Genomic DNA, 19,117 nt, shown 5'->3' with positions numbered 1-19,117 from the left:
TTCTCTACGAAATAAGAAGTTTTCGCCTACTGCACTTCCGTTACTCATATGCTACATGACAAAACTTCTTGTAGTGTGTCCCGTAATCGCCATTAAATTATAGGAGTGCATCAGTTGCAGATAACCCTGGAACGGGTGTCTTCAATTCGTGGGGAGGGGAGACGCGGAGCAGGCGCTGAGTGTCGCGAAGTGTTTACGCTTCTCCATTCGGTAGCGCTGGCTGCACCTTAGCGATAAAGGACGCTAGAGCCCTGCCTCCTTGCGAGTGTTTGCGCACGGCCACGCCTAATCGGCAGCGATACGCAACGCAGAGCGTCACAGCATGCAGCCGTGCGTCTCGTTCCTGCAGTGTCTCCCCCGTTTTGCGGTGTGCGCTGTAAGCCCGCGCTGGCGCTGATGGCAGCTTGCTAGCCGATGTCGCTTGCCCCTGGAGGGGGATTCTGAAAGAAAATACTATTAATAGCACATTAAAGAGTAATAAGAATAGGTTATAGACTGCTTGACTACGCTTCTGTAAAATTGCGAACGAGCTATTCTTACAGTTTGCAATCTTAGCAAGTCCGGAGCAGTTGCTAAACCAAGGTTAGTAACTCATTGCATGGCACATATCTATCAGTATAAGTTAATAAGACTTTGTAACTTATACCAGTATAAGATGATAATATTTTAGAAACAGCTCCAAACACGCAACACGGAGAAGACTATTTAGGCAATGCGTTGACGTGGTTCTTAGTCAATATTAGTAACCAGCAGTTGCTATAGTGTTGTAGAAGTTGGGGGGCCCGAAGTTGGAGGACGCTAACTGCCAGGCTTGCAAGCGGCGTACATATGAGTTTGGGTTTTGGGGTATGCAATGCGACTTGGGCACGCTGCACTTTTAGAACACCATATTAGCAACGCTATAAGCTTGTAACAAGGTCGGCAAGATAGCTGCATAAACAAGGATCTACCTCCTTAAAAGCTAGTAGCATGTACTAAGTGGTTACATAGAGTTTCATACAGTATTGTAGGGAACTCTATGAGTGGTGGTACGTTGAGAAATTTTTCGCAACACTGCCACCGACCGACGCGTGAGCAGGCGACATGCGTCGTCGCATGTGATCACAGCAGGGTCGCAACATCGTGGGGCAGTGCGGGTAAATAACGCATTTCTTTTCGTAACGTCACTGACGTGTCGGAAAGAACACTTTAGTGTTTTGCACAACTACGACGTGTTGTGTTACGTATTTGTCGAATCATTTGTCTACTATTATGTGTGCGGGAAAGCGGCGCAAGATTGATAACTCGGCGTGAACTTAGCGCTAACGCTTTGATCACACCGCTGGTTCCATAAAGTTTAATACCATAATTGGCCGGTTGGACGGGTATTTGCGTTTCAGAACATACACATCGATTATGATACTCTCGTGCTTCTATAAAGTAACGTATAGAAAGCGTTGGCTTTATTTTTATTGCGGGCGAAGTTTGGTACGCCAGGAACTACTTAAAAGCGAAAGAGCCGACTTGGAAATTTTCGCACCAGCTATCTATGACGTCATAAATTTGAATGTCTGGCCAAGGTTAGTTGTTCAGTAACAAATAAGTGGAGTGACGCAAGATTGTTGTGCGTTCCCACCTAGTTCTGTTTATTCTTTTATTTACATTTCATTCTTAAAGAAAGAGAAACTCAACTTAGAGGAGTTTTGCGAACATTTACCGCACAAGAAGGCAGAAATCTGCGAAAACACCGCGATTCCCGTAGTCTGCCAAAGGTTCAAATCAAATCAATCAAGCAATGTAAGCTAAATGATGCGTGTCTTGAAAGTATGCCGCGTGTTTGTGTAGTGGCGCCAGAAAAAATTGAAAGCGTTTTGGAGTAAATTTGCGATTTTCTGTACGGCGTCTTCTTTTTTTTTTTTTCTGAAGGATCCGAGGTACCGATTGTAATATTCAATTGATTAAATAAGCTTAACACCCTTGGCGTACATTGTAAGTGAGCGCAGTGCAACATGAGTGGTTCGAGCAGTCAGCTCTGAACTCTTCGGTATGTCTTTGGGGTCGAGTGACGTCTCGCTTCTGTCGCTTGACTTTTTTTTTTCTGTTAGCGCACAACGAGGTTTTAATTATTTACGCGCAGTTTGTGATGCCGCCGGTGCCAGGCCATTCGCTTCTATTGCGTCCACTGCCACAAAGCCTTTCATGGCCTTACATGAGTACCTATGGCCAAGTACATTTGATGATTTGGTTTAATTTATTCATTATCGCGAACCAACTCGCCCATCAATACGTATTATTAAGACATTTCGTAAACATGTTTTCTGAGCGTTATGCGCTTAAAGGTGATGGCGCTGTAAAATTTGTTCATCCTTGCTAACAGTTTGCATGTACAATTTGCGAGATTCGAATCAGTGGTACACTGCACGCCATCGTGGTTAGTGCAGAGTTGGAGTCCTCCCCCTTTTGTCATCCGCGGAACATCCTAAAACTAGCACCCTCATGCTTCAGTGTTAATTGCATTTGACAGTGCTGCTTTTCCATACATTAACAACGAAGCTTTTGGCTTCGCATGCCTCTCACCCCGTTTATCCTGTAGGACCACATGTGCACGGACGTACGCGTATATACCCGCCTGAGCTAATGTATGCCGTGCGCAAATGTGGCTGACCAACCGTCGTTGGTTCACCGCTTTCGTATTTGAAATTGAAGGGCTTTTAAGTCCCAGCGATTTTCCTCCGTCCTTATGGCAACCCCAGTCCTTACGGAAATGCCGTTCACGTGAGATGTCGGCCGCTCCATTGACAATCCGCGACGAGGTTTTGCTCTGCGTGTAGAGATAACAGTGCTACGCTGGCAGTGGCCGTACACTTGCGCGGCATCGCATACTACAGATTGTGAGGGTCTTGTAAAGATAATTAGGGCGGCAGGAGGAAGAAATCGCGCTGTAATCGAGGAGGGAGGAACCTTTTTGTCAGTTTGCTTAGCCGCCGATTTCGCCCTGTCGGATGGCGGCAGCCGACTGACCCTTCTGCACGCCGTTGTCTCAACCTTATCGCTTGTTCTGCGGGGCTGGTAATTTGAGACTCCAGATAAAAAACGCCGTCTTTAACGCCTGGATGCAGCTGTAATCGGCGGCCAATTGTCGAGCGGAAGTTCAGCGTTGAATCTGCTGGCGATTAACTATACAATAGCCTCAGCGATCGCTCCCGATAACATTTGAGAAGGTTAGCAGTTCGCTCGTTTGAAAGGTATGCCGATCCAAACACGTGACTGACAAGTGGCAACAATGTCTCCGCGAAGTCTCCGCTGACCGCGAGTGTCGTCGTGCTTTGATGAGACCCTGACTGCTGGCCCTGTTGTCTTGGCGATGCGACCGTGCGACGATGGAAGCTCGTTTGCCGGGGTATGCGCGGCCGCCTTGATAGCGAGCGCTTTTATCGTGCTTGTGTCGAAAACAACCGTTGGTGATTTTTTCCCCCTTTCCTGGTGTAGTCTGAAACGATAGTATGTAAGCTTGTAGATTCGCAACGTCTGTTCAAACTAGTGCCCCGCTTTTCTTTTTTGAAACCTGTGTGAGCGGCCGACCTCCATGCTACCAAGTGAAAAACAAAAAACAAAAGAAAAACGTTGTTTTGAGAAGGCAGTAAATGCTTACCGCGAAGTATTTCCGCGTCATACTAAATCTCTTGAAACCAGCTGAAACGATTAAGGAAGCGTCCTGGTGACTTTCATGCTTCTGTTCGTTTAATTATTTCAGACATATTGTCAGACGGTTTGTCAGATTCAAACGAACTCATGCCGACTGACCCAACTGTTCGCCCCGTTCGAAAGTACAGACATTCAAGCTGCAGAGTAAAGTTGTCTGTTTGGTCTTAACAGGTGTACGTCACTTCGGAGAATATGTAACATATCAAAACAGTATCGCAAATAAGGCTAGTGGTTAGCGCTTCAGTTTAATCAATTTTTTCCTGTCTCGATTCTAAAGCTGAGCAGTAGCGGCGTCGGCGGCAGCAGCATTAGGGAAGCAGCAGCGCTGTTAGGAAATGGCGGGCAGCGTGCCTGCGTGCAAGAAAATACAAACGAAGAAACAAAGCACGAAAGGGCCGGAGTCAATGCAGATTCATTTGTGAGGCTGTCCTACCAACGAAGCGATGGCAGCTGTTTCATCACGACTCTTCGCCCACTTCAAGATGTAGATTTGATGTTTGTCATAGCCGAGTACAAGCTGTTCTCCCGCTTTCCCGCAGCAGACTACTGCTCTTTCGGGTAATCTCGCGTCCAAAAAATATTCCAGGTATTCTAATATCTCGATGTTCCACTCTGATAAGCTGTCTGAATGTCTGCTAGAGGAAAAGTATGAACTTATTTTGCGACGGTAGCCAGAATCGTCACTCACAGCTGTACGTTACGTCCGAAATTAGGTGCCGTCGTAAAGTCCGTATTTACATTTGAGACCATCGTGCTTTCGTGGATTAAAAATAGAAGGACGGGAGAAGGGGCGGGGGGAGGGAGGGAGGGTCGTGAAGCTTCGTGATATATTGCGTTATTTTCATTGATTGCTGCACAGTTGCAATGTACGTAATATTACTCAACCGCACTGAGTTCGCGGGGTTCCTCCGTCAATTTTTGTTAGCTCACAGCATTCTTGCTCCGTGACTTAAGGCATATCCACGTAAACTCGCCTATGAATTAATATCTACTGTGTGTGGTCTGTGCGCTTGCTGTCGTGTAATGCGAAACGCCATAAGAACACGCTGTTCCTGTTTCGTCCATGCGACTGCCCTGCGTGCTTTTCAGCAGCGCACGTGATCCTCTCCGGGTGCATCGAGCTTTCTGGATCCGAAACCGGAGAGAAGCTTCTGTATCCACGGTGGCGGTGCTCGCTGCTGGCGTTCTCTACAGAGGTCGCGTATCAGGAAAGTGCGCCTGTATGTTGCTTCGCGCGTCCGCATCTCGAGAATCTACCCACTCCAGTTGTGTTTATCGAGCCCCTTGCTGCCCTCTCCTCCAGGCTCTGGGATTTGAAGGGGGCTGGTCGTTTTCCGACCTTCGACACACAAGTGCGCTCCTTTATATATACATTTTTTTTCGCCACAGACGCCTATGTCGCAGCGCTTCGCATTTTGCTCCTTGCCGTCGCATTGTTGACGTTTCTTTGTCAGGCGGTCACATTTAGATGTCGTTTTGGTCGACCCAAAAGCCAGCGTCCTTAAGCGACGTGTGAAAGCTACATCTGACGCGAAGGAGCTGCGACGCACTCGGTCACCGGCTGCGCTTTGATTATACAAATTGGTTTCACTCGTTCGGCTGAAATGACCTCTAACCGCGGTGCTATCTGAACACTCGAATCCCGCGGTGACCCGCCGTTGTAGCTGTGCGCGGTCGCAGGTTCCATCCGGGCCGTCGCGGCCGCATTCCCATAGGGGCTGAAGGCAGAAGCGCTTGTCCACCGTACATTGGGTGCACTTTGAAGAACCCCAGATGGTCAGAATTATTCCATTGACCCCCGCACTGCGGCGGCGTGCCTCATAATCAGATCGTATTTCACTCAAAACATATTATCCACTATGACATGAAATTTTTCATGTTGACACCTTTATTCGCTCCCATGATGGCTACGCCCTCTGATATGATTGGCTCAAAACGCCAGCATGACGGAATTCGAGTGACCGGAGTATAGCCACCCCTCTGACTCCTGCGACACAAGCCCTCTCCGTATTTATACGGCACACTGGACGGGAACCCGCGGCGGACGCCGGCGACCCCTTTGGTTTTCGGTGTCCCGCCGCCTTTGGCCGCGCACCTCGGGCTGTAAAAACGAGGCGCCTTCGAACGTCCATTTCCGGTGGGCACATGCGCGCTATCGGCCCCGCGCTCCGCTGTCAAGTGCGGAAAAAGCTTTTCTCGAGTGTCCACGTTTTTCGCGCCTGGCCTTTACGGCCACTTCACAGGAACCCGCGCCAGACACACTGTAAAGCGCCGCGGTGTGCGTGTGTGTGCCCTGGCTGCAGCCTGCAGCGTTCGTCCGCACCCGGCATACTGTGGCCCGCTTGCTTGTCTTTCGTCCATTCTCTCCTCTGGACTCAATTCCTGCTACAGAGGGGCAGTGCTTTGGTTGTTGGCAAGTTGAGAGGTGTACATATTTGATGCTACATCGTTTCGCTCTGGAACGGCACTGTAGGCGAGATCTCAAACATTGTACTGAGATTATTTTCTTTACAGTTTGGCGTAAAAGTGGCGTGCGCAACATGCGTCGGCCATTACGGCATTATGTAACACGCCGTCTGAAAGCGACGGCCATTCTTTCCTGCAACAATTACTGCATACGGGAGCTGCACGTGTGTGGCGGTTAATTCAGACAGAAATAATGATGGGTTGCACATGGACTTGACGAAGTTTTGTCCAAAATGGCTTCAAACGGCTGTGCGACTTTGCTGCGGATGGATCATATTCAATCGAATATTCCGCTGTAAATGCGACAATTCGCACTAATTATGCATGTGGCACCAGATACTTCTTGCCTTTATGCGCTTAGCAAAATGCGATTTCATGGAAATTTTAGGGGTGTAAAGCGTCATAAGGTTGCGCCACATGACCGTGTGAAGCCACGAGCACGAACATTGGACAAATACACGGGACACTCACGATTCCTACAGTATATACCTGGATGGTGGCAGCGAGCTTGAAACTCTGTGGCGGTGACCACGTGAAGTGTATACATGTCGACGCCTTTGCGGCGCCATATGTTGCCCGGCGTATCCGTGGCATGCCAAGCAATAACTATATATGCCGTCATCGTGGCTGGAAAGCGCGATTTAGTGTATCTGCTTTAGTCTTTACCGAGATGAAATACATATTGAATAGCAGTATACACGTGTGCGGTCACGACGCGGCATAGAAGTAAACTGTATGTCGAAAATGCGTCGGATGTACGTTTGAAGGGGGTTGCCACTTATGAAAAAGCAGCGGCATCAGAAAACGACGATTAAAAAGAAAATGGAGAGACGCTCGCCATTTGCGTGTAGGCAAGAAAGACTCTGTGGCAGCAGTTGCCCTACACAGCCGCTCAGGAACGAATTCACTCGGCTTCTCAAGAGCGTACAGCGCTGTTATCTCCAGGGCTGAACGCCTATATACTGTACACCGCGCCACGTTTACTGGCGATAGACGCACGCGTTGCGGAGACGTTTACGACGTCGCATGCAGATGCTTTCGCTACGGCTTCCTGTGCGGGCATGCGCAGCTGTTCGGGGTGGCGGGGAAACATGTGACGGCCGTTAACCTTCCTCCGATGGATTCGCCGCGTGCCCTTGATACTCGCCCAGTCGTTTCGGCGGTGCTGCGCTGCGCGCTGGTTCCTTTATTTTTCTTTTTTTTTTTTCTCCGGGTCGTTTAACTTGCTGCGGCCTTCTCTAAGAAACTCATTGGCCGCGGGTGGGCGCTGCGGTTCCCTTAATGTTATTTTAATAGCGCGACGGGCTCCGGGTCGGTGCTCTATAACTGCAGGCCCTTAATTTTGATGTGCGTGCGTTACTTGGTGGTTACTGTTTCTGATCGCGCCTGTCGGAGGCCGCGGCCTTGCGAAGCCTTCGCGTGCCCCGCTAATGCATGCCATACAGCATTCTTGCGGAGTCCGGTCGGCTTAAGTAATGCGCTAACCGCGCCTATAATGTTGCCAGGACAGGGCGTTCTATAAGAGAACCCGCCGCGGTAGCTTATAGTGGAGGTCGCGTGTTCGATCCCGGATGGCAGCGAGATGCAAAAAACGCTCGCGCCCGTTAACTCAAGTGGTGGAAATTAATTTGGGGACCCCCACTACGGCCGCTCCCATGATCAAATCGTGGTTTTGGTGCGTCAAACCCCAGATTCTTTTCTTTTTCTGAAGAAATGACACCAAGGACAGCATATATAGGGGGAATTATCGGTAGTTCTTAGCTGAATTAAAGAAATGATAAATGAATGGAAATGAAAGTCTATGAAAAAAAACTGGCCGTAGATGGGATACGAACTCACGTCTTCGCATTACGCGTGCGGTGCTTTTACCAATTGAGCTACCGCGGCGCCGTTTTCCCATCCACTTTCTGTGATGTTTACGTTTATCTACTAATATATATCAGCAGCGCCAATTGGACGTAGTTGATATAAACTCCATCTCGCATCACAAGTTGGACGATATGCATGACTTGTCTCGCCGGGTAGGGCGGCTTTCGACTCTGCGAATCGCATTTTGCAGATATGATTCTCTGTCTCGTGAAGCCGGTGGTAGGATTTCTTTTTTTTTTCCCGTTCGTGACCGGAGGACGACCCTTATCTCATTCACGCCTGCGGCCGCGCGTGAGAAGTGAGACGCACGCAGATGCAAACCCGTTCTTCGCGCTTTAATTCTCTTCGCTCTGCAGTCGATGTCACTGCGGGAAGAGCGGCGCACGGGCATTTCACCGGGTGCATATAGCGCCGCGCGAATCGCCGCGCCGTTTAATGGTCCCGCTGAACCGACTCTCTGCTAAAGGTGAGAGCGACAGGGCATATCGTGCCAGCAGCTGGCACGACCTCGCGGCCGCCATGCAGGACTGGTGCGCAGCGTCAAACCTGTTTCCGCCGTGGAGTGCGCGCGCTCGTAAAGCTCGCCGACGGCGATTAAGCTCGGTGACAGTCCGCCACGTAACGCAACGTATTCGGCAACAACAAAAACAAACCCGGAAGGGGAATCTACCTCGACCCATGCAGAGAGAGAGAGTGTGTGTGTAACAAAAAATTGAAGAGAAACGAACATTTCCTGCGTTCCGCAGCGACCTCCGTACGCACAACTGCGTGCATGCCATCGGTCGGTAGGTCGTGAACGCAGCTCCGTGACGCCGCCGTACCGTCTCGGCGAAAGCTCCGCGCGGATTTGCTGCTTTTGAAACTGTGGCGTCTACCCGTCTACTCGTGGGACTCGTGATCGCCGTTGGGCGCGAAACCCGGGACCGCGTGGCACGGTTAACGCTGTGGGCGCCTTGGCTCTGCGGGCGTGACACGTACGCGTGGCGCCGGACGGGTTGTGCGCCTCGCGCGCAATTAGGACTGCGCGGCGGTTGCCCAATAAGCCAGTTACCGTAGAACCGGAAATAATTAATCTGCTACCTGACGTAACCCCGTTGCTGGTTCTTAAACGTGCTAGCGGTGGATGGGTAACGGTTACGCGAGTGAATTCTGCGATGACTTGGGCGCCTTGGTTCTTACGGTGAGCGAGCATATATGCAAAAAAAAAAAAAAAATGGTGTCAAGGCATTCATTTCGGTATCTAGATCGTCCAAGTGCATAATTGGAAGTCGTTAGGTTAAGAACACTTATCCCTACCACTGCAAGTGTCTATTGCACGTACCTTCGCTATTATTATTATTATTATTATTATTATTATTATTATTATTATTATTATTATTATTATTATTATTATTACTTTGCAGCGTCAGCGTGCCTCATTCTCTAAATATATTAGTGAAGAATATACGGGCAGCTTCAATTTCCCTTCAATTTCGTTATGGTGTTAGCCATTTTAGAATTTTGCATACATTTTCCCGCTGTCATATGCTTTCGGTGTCCCTTCCCACTGCAACAAGATATCGTATACAAGAAATTCAAGTAGCTATATAAGAATACCGTGTCCTCATTCATTAAGAGCTGTAAGATGTCCGTGAAATTCACACCCAATGCCGGCAGCGTAGCGCGTTCGAAGTCTGAACGCAGCCCACTGCTTCAAGATATATTTTTTCGCTTTCAAAACGCAGTGGTAGTTATTCGCTGGAGTAATTTCGAAGTATGTTTCAAGCGCACTGATTGGTGCAATTTCTTTGGTAGGATTACTACACTTCACCGACGCGAGTTTTGTGCGCTGCCTGCGAGGGACCGCTGGTCTAGACAGCTTGCACAGTGAAACCCCCCTCCATGTAGAGGCTTCGTAAGACATCCCCTCATCGAATGATTCAGTGCCCGTAGGCACAAAGTGTGGTTCAGGTGTTCCGAAGAGATTCGTCGCAGAGTCGTATCATCGTTGTCGATCCGTTTCGATTATTCGCTCTTGTAGACTTCCCCTTATTGTTTTTAGCGAACGTGCTATATATTTCTTCGCTTCACTAAAACATAGCATTTTAATTTTTCTTTCTTTTCACGTTGTTCTTCGCGCTTTAAACTTTTTCGAGGCACTCGCTCGAGAAAGTACCACGTCCTCGCGCGAGCGAATCGCATAGTGGGCTTCCCTGCGTTCTCTCTATCGCACGCCTGCTCCCTCCCGCAGCGAGGCAACGCGTTATGTACGACGTCATGGCGGCGAAGCAAAACAAGAAAATGGCGTCGACGGCGCTGGTAATATCATCGCGGCTCATTTATGGTCGTCACACTGCTTGCTGCCAGCCGCGTTTGCCCGCGATCGCTTCGGCTCCCTTATCGCTTTCCTCGTGCCTCTCCTGCTCTCTCCTGGCTTTCCTGGACGGTGCTCCGTCACCGCCTGCCGCACACCTTCACGAACTTGGAAGCGTGGGTTGCTCGCTTGCTCGCTTTCAGCTTTTGTCTTTTGGCTTCAGCCTCGGTGTGACACGCGACTTGGGCTTCCTCTCCTTCCTTCCGCTGCCACACAGCGGACTCCTCCTCCTCGGCCTTCGCTTGTATAGTGGCGACCCCGGGGGTGATATTTATACTCGCGGCGACGGAGGCCAGCCGCCGCTGCTGCTTTCTTTTGCACGCCCGTTGTACCCCCCCCCCCCCCCCCCTTTTTCTTACTGATCCGCGCCCCGGAATCTGATTTGTTCGCATTGTTTCGTTCGTGGCGCTCAGTCATCGTCTGCACGATGCAGCATCCACTCTCCGGAGAGTAGACCGCGAACGTGGGAGATGGCTCAGGGGCTAGGAAGTGTGTCAAGGATCGCGGGCGTCAGGTTGCGTTCATCGGAGCGGGAGCTGCGTGTGTTGGCCGATTCTTCCGGTTTGCTCTCTCTCTCTCTCTGTGTGTGTGTGTGTGTGTGTGTGTGTGTGTGTGTGTGTGTGTGTGTTCCTGATAGCGTCATGTCAGGACTGCCCGTTGTCTGCAACAGCGGCCAGACCACACTGTTACTCGCGCTCATCCGTACAATGTCGCGCCGTACGCGTTCCTGCGAAGCCCTCGGCAGTTTACTCTTTGTTGAGCTCATTCCTCGGACTACTACTTCTACTGGCCGTGTCTCTTCCTAACGTCTTCGCTTCACATATCTCCTGCTCTTTCTTTCTTTCTTTCTTCACTTTGTCTACTTTCTAGCTGTTGCGATAAACGCCGTTGCTCTTCACAACCAAGCGTCGTCAGGTAGCGATGCCCTTGCCTCAAAGGTTATCAGCTCGGCGGCACTCGACATTGTTCCGCATTTCTGTGCTCCTTTCGTGGGACGTCTGTCCGCAGATTTGCTGTCGACATTTTCGTCGCAGTCGTTTCAGTTCAACGTGTTTCTTTGACTTTACGTGATAGTTATTACACAGATCTCGGTGTTATGTAATTTCTTCGTGCTCCTTTAGCGTTATGAGAATATCAGGATGAAAGAAAAGGGAACCCGGCGCATTGACTTAGTAGCTGTGGCGCTGTGCTTTTTGAACTGGAGGCTAGGCGTTCGATTATACGGGGCCGGCCTATATGCAGCGCCCTTACGGCCAATAAGAGATACGCGTCGCATGTATCGCACTCATGCAGATGGTGATAGGTCTGACAGCGGCTTCTAAAACCACGGTTTACATCTGTTTGACAGCTTTAAACCGTGGCTACAGCACCTGAGCTATTCCACGGTACAAGGAAAATCATCAGCAGTCGGGCGTTCCCGTGCAGGTGTCACTCCCGAGTGTTGACCCAAGGTCCTGCTCAGCTTCGGTAATCAGACGAGCCTTGGCGTGCTCAGCTATTCGGTACAACACGGCCAATGACCGTCGTTTTAAAAGATGCTGCCTACGAAGCACAAGGCATTTTCAAACACGTGCTGCTTCTCATGTTAAGCAGATCTGGCAAGCATATTCTTGCTCCTGAGGGCACGCGAATACGCGATGGCATGCATACTTCTTGTCGTGGTTTGCGTAGCGGCCTAGATTCATGCATACATTTAAACCTAATATGTATGAAACCAAGGACTGTATCAACAAATAGGCGACTGATGAGGTGAGTATATTCACCCAGAGGTTGGCGATATGTGGCAGTACAACCATAACGTACGTCATACTTTACTTTGTATAGAAAGACAGGGTCAATGGCATAAGCTGCTTCTTCCTGCCAAAGACTCAGCAACCCGTTTGCTATGCCGTGCGAGGACCTCCTTATGCAGGCGTATACCTTTTGCGGGGGTCAAGCCTTTTCCTCCACTTTGCTTTTACGTGTGCGTATTTTCCTCTTAAATGAATGGCGTTCGCGGTGCCATTTACAATGTCGATGATCTAGTGCTGCGTGCGTTCGCGCTGCACGGCGTTCGACCACTTGCAATGCGCTGAGCGTTCGATGTCTCGGGTCTCTCCACATTCTCGCACGTGTACAGCCTGACGTGTTGTTGAAGTAGCGCACCTTTCGCACTGCGCATAGTAATTTCAGTTCGTGCTCGATGCTTCGGAAAGTGCTTCGCGAAGCCTGGTCCAAATGACGACTGTGCTCACTAGACTTCTCGCCTGTGGTGCCTGCGGTAACTGAACACCGCGCAGCAACCAACCACTACAAAAAAACCTTCCGGCGCTTCAGCTGCGCTGCAGTTCCTTGTAACACAGTACTCGCAGCGAAGATACAACGGTGCTATCTCGGCGAGGTCGTTCCCGCCGAGATAAATTTTTGTGCCTCCCGCACTCGGGTGTACAGGTCGCATATACGCGAAGCACGACGCTTCAGAGCGAAGAGACCCCCTACCCAGCAATGCGTATATCTATACTCCGTTTCATACATCAGGTGCAACGTTCTGGAAGCTACGCAAGAAGTGCGGTCAAGAAAAGTTATCACTCCGCGCGTTCCGTCTATGCTGCGCGCCAGCGGCGTCTGCTCGCGCGAGCATGCACGTCAGGCTGCCGCGACTGGCTGCAAATAAAAAACAACAAAAAGCAAATTGGTATAAAAGACCGCGTTAGCAGCCGAATGAGCACGTGCTTTGTTTGCTTCTGAGGGCAAATTCTTATATACATTCAGAAGTGACCATATATAAAGAACACTTTCACAAAAATCTATCAGACACCGAACTGTTTCTAAGTGCGAACGCAGCCACCGAACAAAGTATCTCTAGCTTCCACAGCGTTGCATCTGATGTATGAAACGGAGTATATGTGACAGTGAATTCTCTTGGCGACTCATGCAGCGCGTATACGGCACGATACGGCGGCGTTCCGTGCGTGGAGACGTCTATTTTCAGCCCACCCGTAACGGGAGGTCCTGGTGGGAGGGGGTTGCGGCGATCAACCGATGAAGATGGCCCGCTGTCCTGCGATGCGCGTGCCGTCGTGGTGGAATGCGTGCTGCGCGTGCCGAGGGAGCGTGCATGTATAAATACAGCCCCGCTGGCGAACAACCTCCGGCGACGCAGGCAGCGTGTCGGAGGACTTCGCTCCGGTGCTAATGACCCGCGGCCGTTCGAAGTTCTCCTTTGCCGTAAGAGCACATCTCCATAAGAAGTTCCTACGTACGTCTCTGCTTTGCGCGCTCTGTTTCTAATACACCGCAGCCGCTGCAAGCCGGAGCTCGAGTTTGTAGCTGAGCTGCGAGTTACGATGGCACCCAAAATTTTGGCGCTGGTTATCGAGGCCGCGGCTGCATACATTCGCTGAGACGTCGGACTGCCATCGTCACTGGCTGTAACGCCACCGGTGATGAATTTGTAAGCAATAAAATAGTCGTGCCGCGTTTTCCGGGCGTAAAGAAGGAATATACACCCTCCGTGGTGTACGCGGCGTGCACGCCGATGGCCGCGCCACTGGTGGCGGCCTTGCGCAGAACGCATGGGAGAGGAGCGAGCCGCGCGCCGTAGCACGCCGTAGTTTGTTGCGTCGCTGATAGTGCTTCTCCGTCTTATTTGTGTTTTCAGAGCAAAATAAGCAACACCCTTCGCATGTGTGGGATGGCCAAAGCTTCCGAAGAATGTCGAAGAAGAATTGTTGCAGGGTGGGGGGGCTCAAATACCGGTGAAAACGTGCCGGTGATACGGTTCTAATTATTCCCCGCAAAGCCTCATCAGCAGGAGCAACGGTGGCAATGGATCGTAGCTTCGGCGCGAAATTTCTTGTTCTCATCCTTTCCTTTGTCGCTTCGGTGTTTTTTCTTTTTTATTATTATTTTTTTACTCAATTGTAGTTAGACGGGTAAGCGACGAAGTTCGTCTGCAGTGCAACCTGCGGTTGAAAGGCATTTCGCTAAAGTTCGGAATGCCGTTTGCCGCTTATATTGTTTTCCGCTTCTTTACCGCGTTGGGCTAGCTAGGCAGCACGACTGCATGAGCGCATTGTTTTGCATGTTAAAGCTACAGAAGTTTGCAAGAACTGAAATTGTTAGTTTTATGTGGCCCGGTAAATCCTCGCACCAGCTGTCGCGCACTTCATGTTTTTACATTTATTTTATGCGTGGCTTCGCCCATGTTTAACTGTTGCTAGTTGCTTCATGCATAACTCTTGATTCTTTTGAGCTGCGAGGTTTTCACCCTGCCTCGTTTGTAAAGGGTATAAATCACGCTGTGTCTTATCGGAATGACACCAAGCAAGTGCTTCTTTAACAGCTTTATTCATTTCGCCCGAGGGCACCTTAGATATTGTGGTTTTTTGGGAAATGTGTTTAGAAAATAGGTAGCTCAGGGCGAGAATTGCTAATAGTTACTGCATATGGTATTTTTGTTCTATTTTTCGCTGATCCATTTTTCGCTGAGTAGTTCGCGTCACATCATCATACCTTGATGCTGTCTGAGCAGACTTAACACGCCGAGTGATTTGTTTGTTTCACAACGTAGTCGCTTCTTGCAAGTGAATTTTGCACTCAGCTGAATTATTTCTTATTATGATTACGCCGCATAGGACTAAACCCGGCCTTGCCGCCAGCGCTGTATCTAATTTGACTGGCGCTGCTCTGCCTGTAAATATATCATGTGGCCTTTCTCTCTAGTAACATTTAAAAAAAGTACTGCAATGTTAGTCACACTATAGCTTTGTACGTTTCCAAGCAGTTCCCTTAGGGAATTTAAAATTGCAAAAACTGCAGCGCGAACGGCAGTTCATCGGCGGTACAGCGCTAACACGCGCTTTTATTAACCCGTGCGTTTGGTTGGCTTCGTTGACTATAGTGTACGCGTTTCTATCAATAAATTCGCAATTATTCTACTTCAGGCGACTTTCACTACACTTATTCGGCGGCGTCACATGTATTCATCGGCAGAAAAATCACAACGGTATATGCAGACATCGCACCGTGCGGATTTGTTATCTAAGTCTGCACTAACGACGGGTGCTTATTATTGAGGTACAGAAGCAGCATTACGGCAAGGGTAGAATTAAAGAAAAAAAAACGGTCGAGACATCGCATTAGTCAACAAAATTTGTCGGCTAGTTTACATGAGCTCCACTTCATGTAAATGGTCTTCATGGCGTTTGTCTGCGGGACGCACCTGGCGCGTATGTGGACCATGTTGCCCCAAACACCGGTAACACCTTGTTCATACCCACTCCCACAGAGGTCTGCGTCTTCCCTACAGCTGTCACCGCAGAAGAAGCAGTCTGGCGCCCGAACCAAGGACAAATCGCAGCCGCGAACTTCAGTCACCCTTGCTGCAAAGCGTTGCCGTCTGCTACTGCTCCCACGCGTATTGTTGGAAGCGCCCGCTAGGTGGCTATCAGTGGCGCCTCTATAGGCGGTGCACGCGGCCTATATATCGAGGACGCGGGTTTGGCTTTCGGCCGCGGCGGCCGCATTCCGATGGGAGGGAAATGCAAAAACGCTTGTGTGCCACGCTTTGTGTGCTTAGAAAACGTAAACCTCCAGGGGGTCAAAATTAATCCTTAGCCCTCCATTTTGCGTCCCCCACAAACCATTGTGGAGCCTTCCCTGTCCACCTTAAAGCCGCACATATCCACTGCCGACTTATGATTTTCTTGCCTTTCTTTACTTTTTAAACAATTGGTGACATGGAATGGATTGTTTGGTGAACAGAGTTGCGATTTTTCTGTTGTAATGACCCTTAGCGCTAGACAGCCATGGGTATACCTCTTTCAGTGTAATAGCGAGGTATCTTTGTTCACTGCACAAGGATGCGCTAAACAGAGGGCAGTAAACAGTAGCCCACCACTTCACGCCCACCGCACGCTCGACGCGTTTTCTTGTCGCAGTTCATATAGTGCGCCGCCCGTGATTTCGAGTGTCGCACTCAAGAGGGGTGGCGGCACGACATGTGACTGATCATGTTGCAGTCACGCGACGTGGATAGGAGCTTATACGCGCGTGTCATGCGATTCCGGCGTCGGCGAACGTGCGGGCTTTGGACGCCAAGCGCGTAACCCGAGCCCGCCATGCTTTTTATCTCTTCGCGGCAGCACCGTCAAATGCTGCGCAGAGCCGAGCGCGATACACTCGTCGTCGTCGCGTATTTCGTTGCCTGCTGGCCGCCAAGCAACCGCGTGTTGTGATGCCCGTAAAGTAACGCCATCTTCGGCGCTTATAGACTGACATGTTTCGGTCCATCCTGTGGGGAACCAGCGCTGTCCAGGAGGAGCTACGGCAGTTTGTGTGCAACTAGAAACTGCGGACACCGTTCTGTATATATAGAGACCACGAAAATGGCGCGACATATCCAATAAGAGACGCACGCCTGTATCATCGTTTACTTTTTTAGCCCGATGTGTCCAGCCGCGCTCTGGATATGGCGTTGTGAGAAGCGCATTCGTTTTTGCTTTCTAAAAGCCTGTACAGGCGCCCATCAGGTCAGAAGCTGGACGTTTGTGTTGGATTTGCTTACACGAAATCACAGCATGTGCTGCAAAGAACTGTTTCCTCCTGCCGATAGGCTGTGGTGTTGGTGGCGAAATATCTTATTTAAATATAGCTCCATCCTTGTTTGAGGACATCAGTTAGGCTATGTGTTGCGGCGCTGCCGTTGGCACGCGAAGTTTTAGCGCTTGTTGCGCGTCCAGACTCCGCCTGTGCTTTCCGTACAGACAGCGGCGCCAGGCAACATATAGCCTAGCGAACGGAGGAAGTATATCTTGTAGACGTTACGCGTCCAAGGTGCCCTCTAGCATGCCTCTAGCCATCGTTTATCTCGAGGTAGGGGTTTCCGCGTTCTGCAGAAAGAGTACGGACAACTGCGCCTGGGGCCGTGTCTGTCTATAAGACAGCGCGTGGCGAAGGCGCATGAATTGTGGAAACTTGAAGCAGCGCGAAGACGACGAGGACAGGAACCGAGAACAAACACTTGAAAGCACAACCAGCTTTTACAACATGTCAAAAGCACCAACAATAACCAAAAAGGTTATGAATTATGCATGAAGGATGCGTTGTAACGCTGTGATAGATCGGGGCAAGACTACTTTTATCAAGTGCTCGAGCAAGCCATGAAAAGGGCGCGTGTGTGTTGCCATCCACACGGACGTCTCGCCTCGTCTCACAGAGAGTCCAAGCGGCTGCCGTCGGCAACACTTGTAGGCAAGCCGAAACAGCCGCGACACCACATCTGGCCAGTGCGCAGTGCCTATAACTATACAAGTGCCGTGGCTCCAGCTGCTGTTTCGCTACTTTTAACGTTAATATGGGATGTCGCATTAGTACTCTATATAACTACCAATAACATGGAATCTCGTATAAAAAATCATATTTTGCACCACAGAAATAACCATGTCCTTGCTCCTTTTGTCAAGATGTGGGGCACGTCTCGCATATATATATATATATATATATATATATATATATATATATATATATATATATATATATATATATATATATATATATAATCGTCACTCATTCACGATGTGACTGATTTCTCGACTATACGTTGGCTGTTTTTGACGACATTTGGCCTCCTTGCGTTCTGTCCCGAGGTTTAAAACCTGGAAACCCCGTTTCATGTCATGGCTGTGCTGATTGGCCGCATGCTTGCCAACGAAAGTGTAGCTGAGTCACGCGATTTCGTTCGAGAACTTGATTGTTATCCGTCAGGCGCGATTACGAGGCCTCTCTGATTTACGTGACCGTTGTTTACTATAAGGTAGACTCGCTTAAAAGTAAGTTTTAAAGATGCTAATAATGATCGTTACTGCCAACACATCTATCTTGTAGGAATGAAAGATCGCAGTTAATACATGCTTCAGCATGCAGCCACCGCGTTGCATCTTTCAACTAACGCACAGCTTATACAGACTCGTATAAGATGACCACCACTGCGGCCCTCCCTAAAACGCGCAATGTTGGAAAAAACGTCACGTCAGATTTCAAGGAATGTGGTATTCTAGTCTAATATATTGTCACGTGGTCGTGACGTCAAAGAACACAGTAGCAATACTGTGAAAGGCAAAACTAGCTTTTATTGGGCGAACCTGTGCCCACAAAACAGGCTACACTTAAAGTACAACGAGAGCGGCGAACACAGTCGGCGATCGCCGAAAATCTGATCAGCGGGTCAAGCGCGTCGGCTTTTATAGATCAGTCGTCGAATGTTCCAGATTAACCGCTGGGACCCGCGTGTCTTCCACAAAGTTCTACACTATTCGCGTCGCGCATACATGGACGGTGGACGGAACCATCTATAACATTCCAGGAACTTCTTTTACATGCAGGCGCGTCCTGCGCTGTGCGATAACATTTGTTAGGCGGCGAAACGTGGTCGCCCGATAAAGATAAGTACACGTGTCAATATCCCCCGGAACGAGTAATTCAAGGAAAGAAGAAATGGGCAAAACAGGCACGTAGCTTCGCCGTTTCGCCTCCATCGAAATGTTGATGACGCCGCAGCCGGGAACCGAACCAGCGACCTCGTGCTCAGCAGCAAGACGCCCGAGCAACATGTAGTACAGCCTCCTTGCCAGTAGAACCATTTCTCGATGGTAGAACCTTCTTTGTCGCTAGAACTCTCGCGAGATCGTACACAGGCATGGCTTATACGCAGGCTCGAGTGACGAAGCGGCGAGCGCGCGTGCGTGCATGCATGCTCGGATGCCG

General features: G+C 49.7%; 1 protein-coding gene across 3 annotated transcripts in view; it reads left to right on the top strand.

Moving 5' to 3' along the window:
* The window catches only part of LOC126542313 (proprotein convertase subtilisin/kexin type 4-like), a 210,132-nt gene that overhangs the window by 3,389 nt on the left and 187,626 nt on the right, over positions 1–19,117 (top strand). The window lies entirely within an intron of this gene.

This window comes from Dermacentor andersoni, chromosome 2, assembly GCF_023375885.2.
Source record: "Dermacentor andersoni chromosome 2, qqDerAnde1_hic_scaffold, whole genome shotgun sequence".
Taxonomy (NCBI): Eukaryota; Metazoa; Arthropoda; class Arachnida; order Ixodida; family Ixodidae; genus Dermacentor; species Dermacentor andersoni.
This window is presented reverse-complemented; position numbering and strand designations above follow the sequence as displayed.